Source organism: Cygnus olor, chromosome 3, assembly GCF_009769625.2.
Source record: "Cygnus olor isolate bCygOlo1 chromosome 3, bCygOlo1.pri.v2, whole genome shotgun sequence".
Lineage (NCBI taxonomy): Eukaryota > Metazoa > Chordata > Aves > Anseriformes > Anatidae > Cygnus > Cygnus olor.
Genome location: NC_049171.1, coordinates 116,015,600 through 116,029,565, shown reverse-complemented (window position 1 = coordinate 116,029,565; position 13,966 = coordinate 116,015,600). Strand labels below are relative to the sequence as shown.

The 13,966-nt window shown below is 41.5% G+C and overlaps 1 long non-coding RNA gene across 2 annotated transcripts in view; it reads right to left on the bottom strand.

Annotated features, from left to right (window-relative positions):
- The window catches only part of LOC121066812, a 139,513-nt gene extending 128,225 nt beyond the window's left edge, over nt 1-11,288 (bottom strand). For both annotated transcript variants that reach the window (XR_005817974.1, XR_005817973.1), the window contains exon 1: nt 11,124-11,288. This is a non-coding gene — a long non-coding RNA (uncharacterized LOC121066812). The remainder of the gene's footprint in view (nt 1-11,123) is intronic.
- Between the last annotated feature and the right edge of the window lie 2,678 nt (nt 11,289-13,966).

The following is a 13,966-nucleotide window of genomic DNA, read 5'->3' as shown; positions in this document are numbered from 1 at the left end:
ACTTCACAGACAAAATACCACATTTCCCTTCTAATGACCATCGCAGTAGTTCCCACTCTAAACAGCCTCTAACAATTTCTCTATTTTTTCCTGCTCCCTGCTCACCAAATATGTAATAATGAATAGTGATAAAGAAGACTGTAATTAGAGTTAATGCAGTTCCTAGAAAGATAAAATTTAAATCAAATCATAAAGATCCAGGACTCCAGGTAAAAGACATAAAAGAAGAAAAAAAAAAAAAAGAAAAAAAAAAAAACAAACCACAAAACAACAAAAAAACCCAACAAGGGTATAAGTGAACAGGGTGACCTTTTAACATTCCCAAAGCATCTATCTAGAAATTTATGAATGCTTCTGCACCTGGAGAGGCCTCCTTTGCAACTTTCAGCTTTGCAAGGGACCTGGCATTGACTATCTTCTTTGCTGCTGGTGCTGCCACTGGCCAGACTGGAGCCCTTGCTGGAGTCAGGCAGGGGATAAACTGCTGAAACTCCAGGCCTTCTTTCAGCTCTAGCCCTGCCTTCAGGCTCTCCTTGGCTGCCTTTTGTATTTCCCCACAAAATGTATTTTGAGCTTACTGTCTCTTTGCTAACCAAAATAAAATAAGATAAAAACCCATTTCTGCTTAGACCTGTGGTGTCCTGGGCAGAACACAGCCCATGTGTTGAGGCACAAGTGGCCACAAGCGGCTAGAGGGCTTTGATTCTCACTCTGACTGGTTCTTCTCCCAAGGAAATACAAGTACGAGTAGCTCTTGAAGGAGGTGCCAAGAACCTACTTGATGATAACTGATACAGAATAAGTGGCCACAGCAAAAAACCCTGCCTAGATCTAGTGTGCCTAAGGAAGTGCTTTAAAACCTGGAATTTGTGCATTTTCTTTCCTACAGTATCAGTTATGCTTGTAAAAATATGCTCCTGCCAGTATCACCTGTATCCACGCGTTAGGAAGCTAAGCTGCAGCCCTCCCATTAAGATACCATCCTGTTGCTTCCCAAGGGGCCTTTTCACAGTGCTACTGAAACATGGGTGGGCAGGGATGATGAACGAGATGGCATTTTAAGAGAAATCAGTATGAAACTGTAACAGGGAAATAAAATATTAATGCCTTTGTTTTTTCAGACAGCTGTTGTTTAACCCTTCAGCCATAGGGCACTCGAAGAAGATATTGTACAATGTGCACTGCCAGAGGCGTGAAAGGAGCAAACACTATCAAGTTCTCATTGGTTATCTAGCCAAAGGGTAGCAAACCATCTCCAGAAGAAAGTCTTGTGCACAGCTGTGGCATACAAAAGTGACTATTTATTTAGATGTGTTGGAACAGACTGAAGTGAAGGGTTCTGATCCAGCTATCAAAAGCTCTAGAGTCATTATTACAAGCTTCTGTGCTATAAACCAGGACCAAAATGGGAGAGGAAAAATGCAGATCTTGGATCTGTACCATCAAAGAGAGAATGAAGTTTACCCTGTGAGTCACAAGTCACAACCAAAGAGTGTATTAATCTTCACCCTGACACATTTCTTCCATCCATCAGATCTAGCATTGTGCTCGTCTAACAGTGAGGATACATCATGTCATTCATGACACATGATGACTTCCAGATGTTCAGAGAGCTGTGTTACCCAGTGGAACAAATGGGTGTTTACAGTAGAATAAGTACCAAATTGAGCAAAATTGAAGATGAAATTACAAGTTAATTAGTGGAAGAGGGCTGAAAAGACCTGGTATACAGGAGCTCATGCTTGTTGAGTGGGTCCAGAAGTACAAATGGAGAAAGCAAGAAAGTCTGACAATTGAATTGTAAAAAAACAAAATAACAACCTAAATAAAAACCCCAAGAACAACAACAACAAAAAAATAAAACCAGAAAGCCACCCTGACAGAAGCTGGAATAAATAACATCACTGCCAAGCTCTGATGTAGCTCTTCTGGTGGAGTTCCTGGTGACAAATAAAATGAGCTCTGAGTCAGGTGCTTGTAAATAGAGTCGCATGTAACATCTCCCAGGGCTGACTTGTCAGTGCCTCAGAGATGCTGGAGTGTGCATGGCAGTAGGTAGGGAAAACTACGGGCTATTCGTACCAGAGAGACAGTCCACATTAATGCAAGGAGTGGAGAATGGTAAACTCTAAAACCAGATGTTGCTAAACCCCAGTGAGATTGAAAGTAACTCCCTGTTACAGGCTGTCCACCTAAAACGTTTTGTGTTCCCAAAAGTCATAATGGCGCTCCAGATCTTTCTGCTAAAGCATCCTTATTCTCCCAGAGATTTCAGCCAGCACTGAATGGCGCCATGCAAAGAGCAGCCCCCCAAAACCCCCTCCATTCTCCTGTACTTGTCATAGCCAGGAGGCAGGAGCAGCCTGTGGAGCAGACGTCGCGACCCAGCAACAGGGATGCCGATGACCCAGAAGAGCTCATTGGAGCAAGAGTTCACACAACTGCAGAGGGCTGGACGCCAGCACTGGCCCTGGATGCTTTCATTATTCTGTGCTTGAGCAACAAATTCATTTTCCATGAAGCACTGACTAGGCCAATTTTTAATCTGGCTTGCAGTGCTGAAAACAACCTGCAAAAAACAGGTGGCAGTCTCCCTTCGCACAAGCCAAAAAATAGATAAAAATAGACCTGAATTGCCATTGAAAATATGGTAAAATAATCCTTTTCCATCTGCTAAAGCAAGCCTTGGGAGTAAGTGAATTAACAGGTCTCCACTATCAAACACACTGAGCTAGGCATTGCTGGTCATTAGCTAATATTAACATGATGTCAATCGATTGCCTCTATCTCTTGCACACATTAATCAAGCCAAAAGCGGAGGGTGCACCTTGTGTATCACTCACAAGCCCTGCTGGCACCCTGCCCATTCCTTCCTAAATGTTCACAGCAGAGTTTGCTTGCTGAAGATCCTCTGTGCTGCAAACGCACCGTAGCAAAGTGCCACCCCGGCAGCCACCCGCATTCCCTGTTCAGCCTGTGCCCTGAATTATCAAACGCACTGTGCCATCTCCTTCTCTTTGAAGTCAGCCACAAATGATGAACTCAAGATGCAAAACCCAGGTCATTTATGGAAAGGGATCTTACAAAGAAAAGGATGTCCTTCCAGAAGGATTAAATCTGAAGGCCATAATTAACAGCATATCTCTGCCGCTGTGACGACAGGGTAGCACTGTCGCCCCTGCTGGCCTTCAGAGTGACCCTGAAGGAAGGTTCCTCAGCGCTGTCTCCTTACCCCAGCCTTCAGCTTATGGCTCAACGGGGTTGCTTCTGCAGGTAGCCTGCTATAAATACCCCCAAGCACCCTGGCATGGAAACGGGGACTTCCCCTCAATCCAAACACATCCAGTTCAATCAAGTTAGGATACGACCTGTCCCATCTCGGAGGAAGAGAGTAGGTTCTGTTTAAACATGGGGGAAAAATGATTCAGGCCTTGTCTCATTTATTATTTGGAATAACTGTACAAATGAAGATTTTTTTTTAAGACTATTTGGCATCTTTTAAACATCAGTTACTGGCTAGCTGCTTGGTCAGCCTGAGCCCTGCCTTTAAGCTGGTCGTTTCTCATGTGACCATTCACCAAACCGATGGGGACAGCAGTGCAATAAGGCACCCAAAATCAAGATTTCCACCTCAGGATATTATGATTTTCATTTCAAATCAAGATTAAACACCCAAAGCTTTTTCCCCACAGAATCAAAAGTTCAGAACATTTTTGTAGTCTGAAATGTTGAAACATTTTGACTGAAAATAAACATTTTGACATTTCCAAGTCGCAATGTATACATACGGTTTGTCAACAAAATTAGGTTAGAAATTGCAGAGGAAGAGGTTTTCATGTGAGGTTTATCTTGTACTTCCTGCTTTTTAAAGAAATATTGCAATCATGTCCAGGCCAAAACGTTAAGAAGTGCTCAAAACCACTAACAACGAATTGCCCACTCTCTAATCTCAGTTTTGACCTTGGTTTGGATTATGCCTGCTTTTACTCAAGCTAACTCCTCTACTTTTCCAGCTGCACACCCAAATGCAGAGATCTGGGCCAGTGAAGACTTCTGTGCATGATCCAAGATTAGAAGAGTAGGAAAACACAGCAATACCATATCACCTTTGTGTATGTTTTCTTGGACCAGAAGTTTCATTTTGCACCTCTTAAGGGTGAACACTGGATCCCATTTCAGGTTTCTCGTCTGTATTTAGCCCAGTTGGATGGAGCTGACAGATTTCAACATCAAATACCTTTTAGAGCTGTGTGAATTCCTTCCAGCTATTACTTTTCTTGCATGTAAAAAGACTCAGCACTCATATAGCACCTGAATGACAATCCTACTACCAGAACAACCTGGATAGTAAAGGATCTGAAGGAGTAAACTACTTCCAGTTCGATTCTTTATAACTTTTTTTCTTTTTTTGGGGGGGGGTTGCAATGCAGAGAGCAGCTGCCTTCTGGGGACCGGGGCATAAGAGTTCAGGCAACAGCATTTTTTAAATCTGTGCCCTAAACTTGAAACTGAACTGCACAGTCAGAAGACTTAAACTTGTCTTGCTTTTATTTCAAATTCCTATATCTATTCATCTTGCTGACTCTGGCAAGAAGTTGAAATGCCCAAAATAATTCTCTTTTCTCAATATTTCTGGCTTGCTTTCAAGCGCAGTAGCTGGAAAGACCAGAATCAAGTCATTTCCATCTACTCTTGTATCTTACAGTGAAAGCCTATGGGAGGTACCTAAACCGCTGATGCTTGTGCAACAAAGTGTTGACCTGAAAAACATGGTGTTTATTTTGTGACTTTGGATGACTTTACTCAGAGAATAATCCTAATGCATGCATGCATACATAATGTGTGTATATGCATGTATGTTATATAATCCAAATATGCAACCAAGACTCCCATGTCTTGTAGTCCATATTACACTATATTTATCAATTGATGTTCCTGATTTCTTTCTGAAAACAAGCTGACTTTTACTTTTACTCTGCCGGAGACAAGGTAAATCAGACACCTCACTATCAGACTCTCACTACAAGTCAAGGTAGTTTGATTTTGAGAATTTTAAATTTCAGCCTCCATTTCAGTCCTGAAACTTACCAATAGTTTGGAGAAGGCACAATGTAAAAAATATTTTCATGAGGTATATACCATTTTCTGTACCTTGACATTATTGATAGAAAAAACAAAGAATATAAAATAAAAGAAATGTTATGGGCATAAGTAGGAACACTCCTACTGAAAAAAGCAGCTATCTTATACTAGTAAGTATTAAAACATACAGATATTTAACTTTATACATGAGATTAGGAACATTACTACTGATTTGAAGGTTAACTTTCAGATAAATGTGTATGTGCTTGCTGATTTCTCTCCACAACAGAAGAATTACCTTCTTTAGAGAGAGATCTTTCATCCATTATTAAATACAGTGCTCTGCTTTTAAGAAGCACAGACAACATTCCTAGTCCTAAATGTTGTGGTGCCCTGTGTATCCAAATTAAAAGGTCTTGAATCTCAGGGTTGAGCTGCTGTTGAGAATCACGTGTTTATACCACTCAGAATCACCAAGCAACAATGAGAAGATGCAAAATCAGGATGCAAGTTTGAAAATTTAAGCAGCTTTTTTCTAAAAAATATAAATTTCATATCATTAGCTTTTCAATTCTTTTTTTTTTTTAATCAAAAGAACACTCAAGATCCAAGTATTTGATGTAACATTCAAGTATTTTGCAATACAAGCCATCTGAACTTCTCTCATTTTTGCCTTTTACATAACACTTGTACTATTTTACTCCTAAACTCATTTCAGTTGCAGAGGCTTAACTTCTTCTTGATGGAAAGAGACAGTGTGGGAGGACAGGTGGATGAGATGTAGCATTTAATCTGTTTGATCAAGCTGTCTCTTAAATCAAGGATTCCTTGCTGAAGTAATAATGAATTGACTACATCACTGTAATAATAAGCTTCGCATTGCGCTAGCATCATTACTTTCAGACAATGTTTATCTTAACTCTTTTATAGCTAAGCACTATGCCAACATCTAAGGGAATTTAAATTGTTGCATAAAACCAAAATGAACTACAAATTATTTTAGGGGAGAGGATAGTACATCTTGTATCTTTGAAGCTTTGGTACAGAATATCTGCGGGAAGTGGAAATTAATGGAATGGATGAATATAACATATACAACATCTTTTTATTTGGCCCAGTGAATCCAAAAGAGTCTAAGTTAATAAGTGCAGGACTTTAGAGAGTACACATGAAGATCTTTCAATTATATGTTCAACAAGTAAATCAGTAGACTGCACTAAGCAAGACTGCCTCTGAAATTCAACTTGCTTAAACTCAGTTATATTCACCTCTGAATTTGGCCCTTGGAATGGCACCTACTACACAGCATTTCATAATCTTGTGGAAACAAGATGAACAGGTCTTGCTAGAATTGTCTGGGAGACTTAGCTGCAGGTCACTAACAATATTAAACATCTGGATAAGTGGAACAGCCCAACAGATTCCCAGAAAATGAGCAAGCTCTGCTATGAAAACATATGCACTGCATTTAAATTGTCATGAAGAATACTAATCTGGATCATCCTGAAAAGTTGACGTTCCAGGTCTTATCAACATCATCAGAGAACATGAGTGCTATTGCTAGTTGTCTGTTTGCTGTAGCTCTAAGATACATTTTACTGGGGAGCCACCGAGCAGAAAACAACCTCATCTTCAAGAGCTTGTGGCTTGTACAGGAGTGGGACCACGCGTCTCCTGCAGCATCACACACCACAGAGCCAGAACACAAAAAAGATCTGAACCGTGGATCCCTGTTTAAGGTTCAAATTATCCTACCATGTGAGATTTACATGTCATCACACTGTTTTCCCCATATCTCGTCTCTGCCTCTTCATCTGCACATTGGTGAGAAAGGAAGGGAAGTGCCTACCTGCAAGGGGAGAGGCGGCATACAGCAAGAAGATCCACAGGAGCTGTGATTTTTTTGTTACCCAGCTGTGCAGTCTCCAGGGGAAGCTCACACTGGCAACCAGGGCATGAATGTGGAAACTGGATCACTGGAATCTTTCTAAACTCAATCTACCATCCCATATCCTCATCCTAGTTGGAAGTGCCCTGACTTCATTTTCCCAGAGATAGAAGAAATGAAGTTTTATGTCATGTAAAGCTAGGAGACTTTCACTAAGCAGACTCATGGCCAACTTCCTGGTCTCTTAGGTAAGCAATATAGGAAATTATACTGTAATTCAGAAAGGTCTGAAATAAAATGACTTTTGGCAATGCTTAGGCTTGGGCTAGTATCACAGCAGTTATTTCTGTTAACTTCAGAGTACCAAACCGTGGCCAATTAATGGAAAAAAAGACAAGACTCAGTCAGCCGCTCTGGGAGTTTCTCTTTGAATGTTCAGGCTAGATTAAGGAAAAGAACTTGCCCTAGCCTATATGGCCTTGTAACGCTACTGCCTGCTATTTCCAGTTGTTGTTACAGCCAAGCTGGCCTCACGGCTATTGTTAACAGTTGGTCAATGTTTCCACTATAAATGTCCTTTACTGCGGATTTCACATAAGTGTGTGATTTTAACTTACTCTGGACCGAAGCACAGCTTTTCTTTACCTGGAAACGGATGTGTTCTGCTCTGTTCTTCAAATCTGTACCATCGTTTTGTTATTAATGCAGGACATCTTCAAAACAGAAGATCTCTAGCCCACATTCTTATGTAAGATTGTAAGGGTAGATGATCCCATGTGGATAACAGACTCCTTCATACCACCAGCCAGTGATTTCCTGATTTAGTCCCTAAGCAATACTGGCAGCTCCCTGCACACTATCTGAGAAACTGCGGTTATTGAGCCTTATTATTCAATAGTGGGTGGGTCACTTCTGAAACTCTGAAGGGAAGGTGTTATTAGTTGGAACTATTTCAGTTTCAAAACAAAAAGTCATATTTCAAAACGGGCTGTGCACATAACCAGGGTACAAGACACAGCGTAGTCCCCAGAGCTGATTATGAAAACAATTTCTGCCATTGGGCAGGGAATGAAAAGTCACCAAAATCAAAACCCTGCACATCTGAACTTCTCCATAAATTAAATACTCCATGGGATATCTCTAGAGCAACTGAATGCCCCTTAAAATGAATAAAAACCAAGAATTAGTTGTGAAGTCCCCTCATTATACACCCACACACATCTTTCCCTCTGAAGCAATAGTTCTCTGCTGTCAATCTTTTGCCTCCCTCTGTTGGGAAGAGGCCTCCTCCACAGCAAGGAGAAGCAAAGTGCTGGGAGACGTAGCTGCAGGTCACTAACAATATTAAACATCTGGATGAGTGGAACAGCCCAACAGATTCCCAGAAAATGAGCAAGCTCTGCTATGAAAACATATGCGCTGCATTTAAATTGTCATGAAGCTCTGCTGGTTTATTCACTGCTCTGCCTTAACTGCTGTGGTGGGATACGGTCAGCCTCCCAAGCTCTTCCCCTTCAGGATGAAGCATCAGGGAGACCCTTTTCTCCCCCCAGAAAAGAGGTACAATCAAAGAGGAGACCCAGCAGAAAATACAGATCTGATGTCACATACATTTCACTGACAGTTACAAGAAGGGATGGTGAGGGTACCTAGGAATGGTTACAAATTTGAAAATAGCTTTGCCTTCCACACTATAAAACCAAAAGCTGTTAACAATTTTTAAAAGGAAAAATCAAAATATTACCTAATTGTTTGTGGTTTTATTCTCAGATAGTTATGTGGTGGAAATTAACCAATTTGTGAGGTTTCACTCAGAACAAAGCAAAAGCAAAATTCCTTTTCAACAGCTATTTGCCCATCCCTATTTCCAGCTTTAAGTCTCAACACACGCACGCACATACATTTGCTCATACGCACACCTGGTATTCCATTAGGATTGACTTGGCAAGGCCCCAGGAACAGTGGATTTTGAAGCCAACACCCATTTCTCATGCACAGGACAATCCCACACCTATGGCTATGCTTTCAAACTATCTAAACATACACGAGGTATCTGCAGAGCTCAGTTGCATCAGAACAGCTTGAAGTGTAAATTTAGACTAGTACAGCTGCCTTGATGGAAATCTGATGAAATTCTAACTGCATCAGAAGGATTGGGTTTTGTTTTAGCTCAGCTCCTTTGGAGGAGGTCAAACTAAAGCAAGAATCCCAATTCCTACATGACTTTTAGAGTCGGAATGGCCATGCAGGGCTACCACAACAGCAGAGCTAACTAAATCAGGTATGTAGTGCCCACATATCTCTGTAGCAGGTAAGAATAACTTGCATTTTCATGCTCTTCTTCTCAGACCTAAGGACTGTAAACCTGATACTTGAAAACAGCAGACAAAAAAGTTTGCATCTCGCAGGCTTCCATCTCGCAAGGGTCCAGGGGATCCTAAACATTAACACGTCCATGCACATGCATACAAGCACACAGACCTCCACTTCATCTACAATTACAGCCCTTCAGCTTTGCACTCTGCACCGGCAAAAAGCAAGTTAGCTCTAATCCAGGAGCCAGCAAGTCACGTCCATGCAGTACTATGCTTAAACTAAAACATCTTGTGTTTTAGGAGGGATTTGCTTGGATCGCAGGCAGTATTAACATGGTGATAACATGCATAAATATGACTGGAGTAAGTTCATATTTTGGGCTCTCATTCACATCTACCAGCATCAAGCTACATGGCCATGTCTTGCCATCAGAATTAATTGGTATTTCACAGGCCTGGTATCAAAGAGATCAGGGTTGACTAGGCAGCTTTACAGTACAGCCAGCCATCATGAAATAACCCAGTGAGGATAAAACTGCATATGAGGAAACAGGACTGTCAGCAGTGCAGCTTTGTGTGTCCCCGCTTTGGTCACTGTTCTGCTGTGACAGCAGTGATGAGGCACCTCGTGGAGTGTGGGAAGGGTAAGTAAAGGAAATCACACTGCAAAAGATTCAGTAGAGAAAAATCTCTCAGTTCAGTGGGACCAAATGTGAAAAAGCCCATGTCGGGTACAGAGAATGAGGTCCTCAGGCTGTCACTGCACCATGGTCTCTATTCTGAGAGAGGAGGAATTCACATATTTAGGCTTGTAGTTAAGAGGACTCAGTCCAAAACAGAGGGATGTGTCAGTAATAATTTGGATCTACAACTATTTACCTGTGAGTTTGACTTGGCTCCCATTCTCATGATGGAAGTGAAGACTTTCCATGCTTTCCACTTTGACAAATACCCTCCTGGTATTCGACTTACCTAAAAGAGCGTGACCCTTGGAGGTAATTTTAAGAGATGGGAATATTTCATCCTCCGTTTATCAAGGGCTTCTCCAGTCTATATTTTTCCCCTATTTATAGGATGGATAGTCCTCTGCCTCTGAGGCTACGTAATACACATGGTGGGAAAGCCTCCTAAAACAGCCTAACAAAACAAGCTTAAACAGAGCCAACAAGATTTCACTACAGGCTTTATCAGTAGGTTAATTCTATTGCATAACTTAAATAACTGACAATCAGCTATAGAAGAACAAAAGATGTGTTCAGCAGAAGAGGGGAACTTTCAAGCCCTGTGACATGATTCACTGCTGTTTCCAGATCAAACTTTCAGTGCCATAACAGCACAGAAACAAAGACAGAGAACATCCATGTGACACAAGCTAAGGTAGCACAACTACCTCGACTGAGCAGAAGCCTTTCTGTCCAGCTCCTGTATGAATGATGCCACTTATCCTTTCGCTTTCCTGTCCGTTTGCTAAGGGCCTGGCCCTAACGCCCCGCTTATTTCATATTTCCTTTCAAATTGCAATAGATTGTGCTTTCATTCACTCATTTAATTATTTTTTTATTCAGATAGAAACTGTATGAAAACAAAACCTCCATTAAAAAGAGAAAACAGCAACTTGTGCAATGACTGGAACAGCTTGGAAAGAATAGACCCAAAGAACATATGCTATTTATCTTGTATTCCTCCACTTTTTTCCAAACTTGTTTTTATATAACATGACAGGTTATCACTCCTTGCCTTTGGCTACAGTTGGGTAGGACTGCAAACATTCAAATGCAAATCAAGAATAGTCTACAGCAGACACACTATTGTATTGTCATGGCATCACTCCTACTCACTCCGATTAATCAAAGCACTCCCTTCGGTTTGGTTATTTGGACAGAGTAGCTGGGTGGGGAAGGCACATGTGGGCGGATGGCTGTTTTCCAGCAGAGCAAATGCTCTCCTTGGGAGACGTCCCTTACGACAAGGAATTCCTTATGACATCATGGGCTGCTTGACTCTGGAGTGATGTGCTCAAGCTGGAATTGCTCCCATTGCATTTCATAACAGCCAAGATAGGATGAGCAAATCCTACAAGAATAATCAATTTAGGGGTGTGGCAGTACTTATACCTTCCTTTCTCAATAGTAAGATGTGCTTCAGGAAAGGCAACTTCTAACCCTGCAGAAACTGCAAGAAAAGCCAGATGCACGATTAGCAGAGCTTCATTTTGTTCCTCCTATAGAAAAAACACCAAGTCCAAAAAAATGTTTTCCCTTTCAAGATCATGAAAAGAAATGACCTTCACACAACCTCCTGACATAGCCTAACAGTATTTAAAAAAGGATTAAGTAGTTTTAAAATTAGGTTTATCATGCTGTAGATTTGAAGATAATGTGCCTTTGCTATCTAGAAAACAGCTGACATTTTCTGAGTTAGTGGGGCCGGGGAGGAATGACCAACTTGGGCTCGATGAGTTAAGGAATTCTGGCCTGTCTTATCCATGGGAAGCCCAAGAGACGCTTCAATGAATGCTTCATCACTGAAAAACGTCTGCACACTGTACAGACTGAGCTGGCATCATCCACAGAGGACATCTCATCAAAGTGTAATATGCTCTATAAATCATATAGTGGGCAGTGTCTCTGGGATGAGAAATATTTTTCTCAGTTTTTGGCTAAACTAAGCACAGCAATCCCTGGGCAAAACCCCCGAACTGCGGGGCAGACTAAGTTGTGGATGTACGATCTTAGCTAGCTCCTGGGTAGAGGTTTTGGGGCAGGAGCTTTCACTCCAGCTTTCCGTGGTTCACTTGGCTGTGGACAACTATGAACTGCCAGCTGACACTTTGGTTGTTTCCATTAAAGTATTTCTGAAAGAACAGGTGAATACAGCTACACATACCATATTCTGGGCTATAAAAAACATATTCTGGCATGGTATTACAAGAAGTGAAGCACTGAATCACACAGGATCGAATGGTGGGGGGGGGGGAGGGGGGGGGGGAGAAAGAAAAAAAAAAAACAACAACAAACAACCTTGCCTCAAAAAGTTAAAGCTTTTGTCCTCTGGAGAAGATGCAATCAAGGGAGAGCACGTAGGGCTGAGATGCCATAACCGGGTATTAATAAAATTAAATTCCCATGTAAAACTGAGCTATTATTCCAGGCAAAATATTATGTACTAATGATAATTCTGTGCAAATGTTTTCTGTAATTGAGAGAATTATAGAAGTGTGTACTGTGGCCAAGTCTCTGTCTAAGATCTGTGCATAAGGAGTTTGGAGAGATGGAAAAAGAAAAAAAATTGGCTATTGGTGAAAAGACTTCCTTCTTCTGCACTACAAGACAGGCTATAAGCCCAAACACAAAGTCACAGTAAGAGAGTTTCCAGTAATAAGCAAAATTACAACACATAATTATCTATATCACTCAATGGCTGAGTAAAATGAGCCAAAAGATTTTTTTTCCCTGAAAGTTTCTGCCAGGATAATAATTTCAAAATGAAACAAACCCTGCCCCAAATCTGAAACAAGTGAAAAGGGTTCCTCTTACTCAAGCTATTTCATGTCATAGAGGATAGACATGCTCCAAAGTTGCAGGGAGAAGTAAAACACACCCAAACTTTAATTCGTGTAATTCACCTTTTCTCCATCCCTTGAATGAATAAGGCAAATACCCAAGGCTGACAAACAAGGGCCTTATATCCTCCAGAGATATTCAAGAAAAAAAATAGGGAAAGACAAAAAAAAAAAGCTTGTGACCAGATGCAATTTCAACTCTACCTCACCACTCACTCTCAGTGTTTACTTACAAACCAGCTGATACCAGTTATTCTGTGTTTAGAGAGTGCCAAACAGTGGCTTGTGAGCAAGACCTCTAAGCAAAACCCTAAAACCAGATAATGACCAAGAAGCTGACAGTAGCAGCGTTGACTCACAGGTGCAGTGGGATTTGAATATCACCTGCCATTCAATGCTTGTTTCCTGTGGACTGCATGAAACAGTTTGTTTAGTCCTGGCCATGCACTCCATTTTTTAAAAATATGCTTCTTTACAAAAATCAGAACTCCCCAACAATAGGTGGGTCATGAGAGACCCTGTAACAGTATATCAGCAATTGCTGGAAAGTTTTCACAAAGTGTTTATCACTTTCACAGAGCACTAACCCAGTCTATGCTGTAAAATAACACTGCTTCTCCTCGCTGCCTCAGCCTTCTGGCTGCCCACCCAGCACCCCTGCTGGTTTGGGCCAAACCTCTCACTTGTAAGGCATCAGCAGGTTCCCTAGAAGACAAATCTCTGTTGTAGTTCTTGTGATAGCTCACACTCAAGCACAAGCAGGGCAGGGTTGCCTCCCGCTGTCCTCCACATCCCAGGCCACTGTCCTCCCATATCCCTGGCCGTGTTGTACATCTCCTTGGCATCATGCTACACAAACACACCCTCGCAGGCCCCAACACACCTTTCAGATTATTTTAAGTGTTTTGAAATGAAAAGCACATGTGCAGTCTTACAAACACATACAAGAGACTAAGAGTCCGACAGGAGATGCGGACCTTGTGCCGTGCAATGGGAACAGTAGGTTTAAAAAGAAACTCGCTCTGAGCGATGCTTATTGTTAGATTAGCTGCAAACCAGAGGGATATCTCCGTGCCTGAGAAGCACATCTCTGAAAGGTACACCTACTGCTAATGTTTC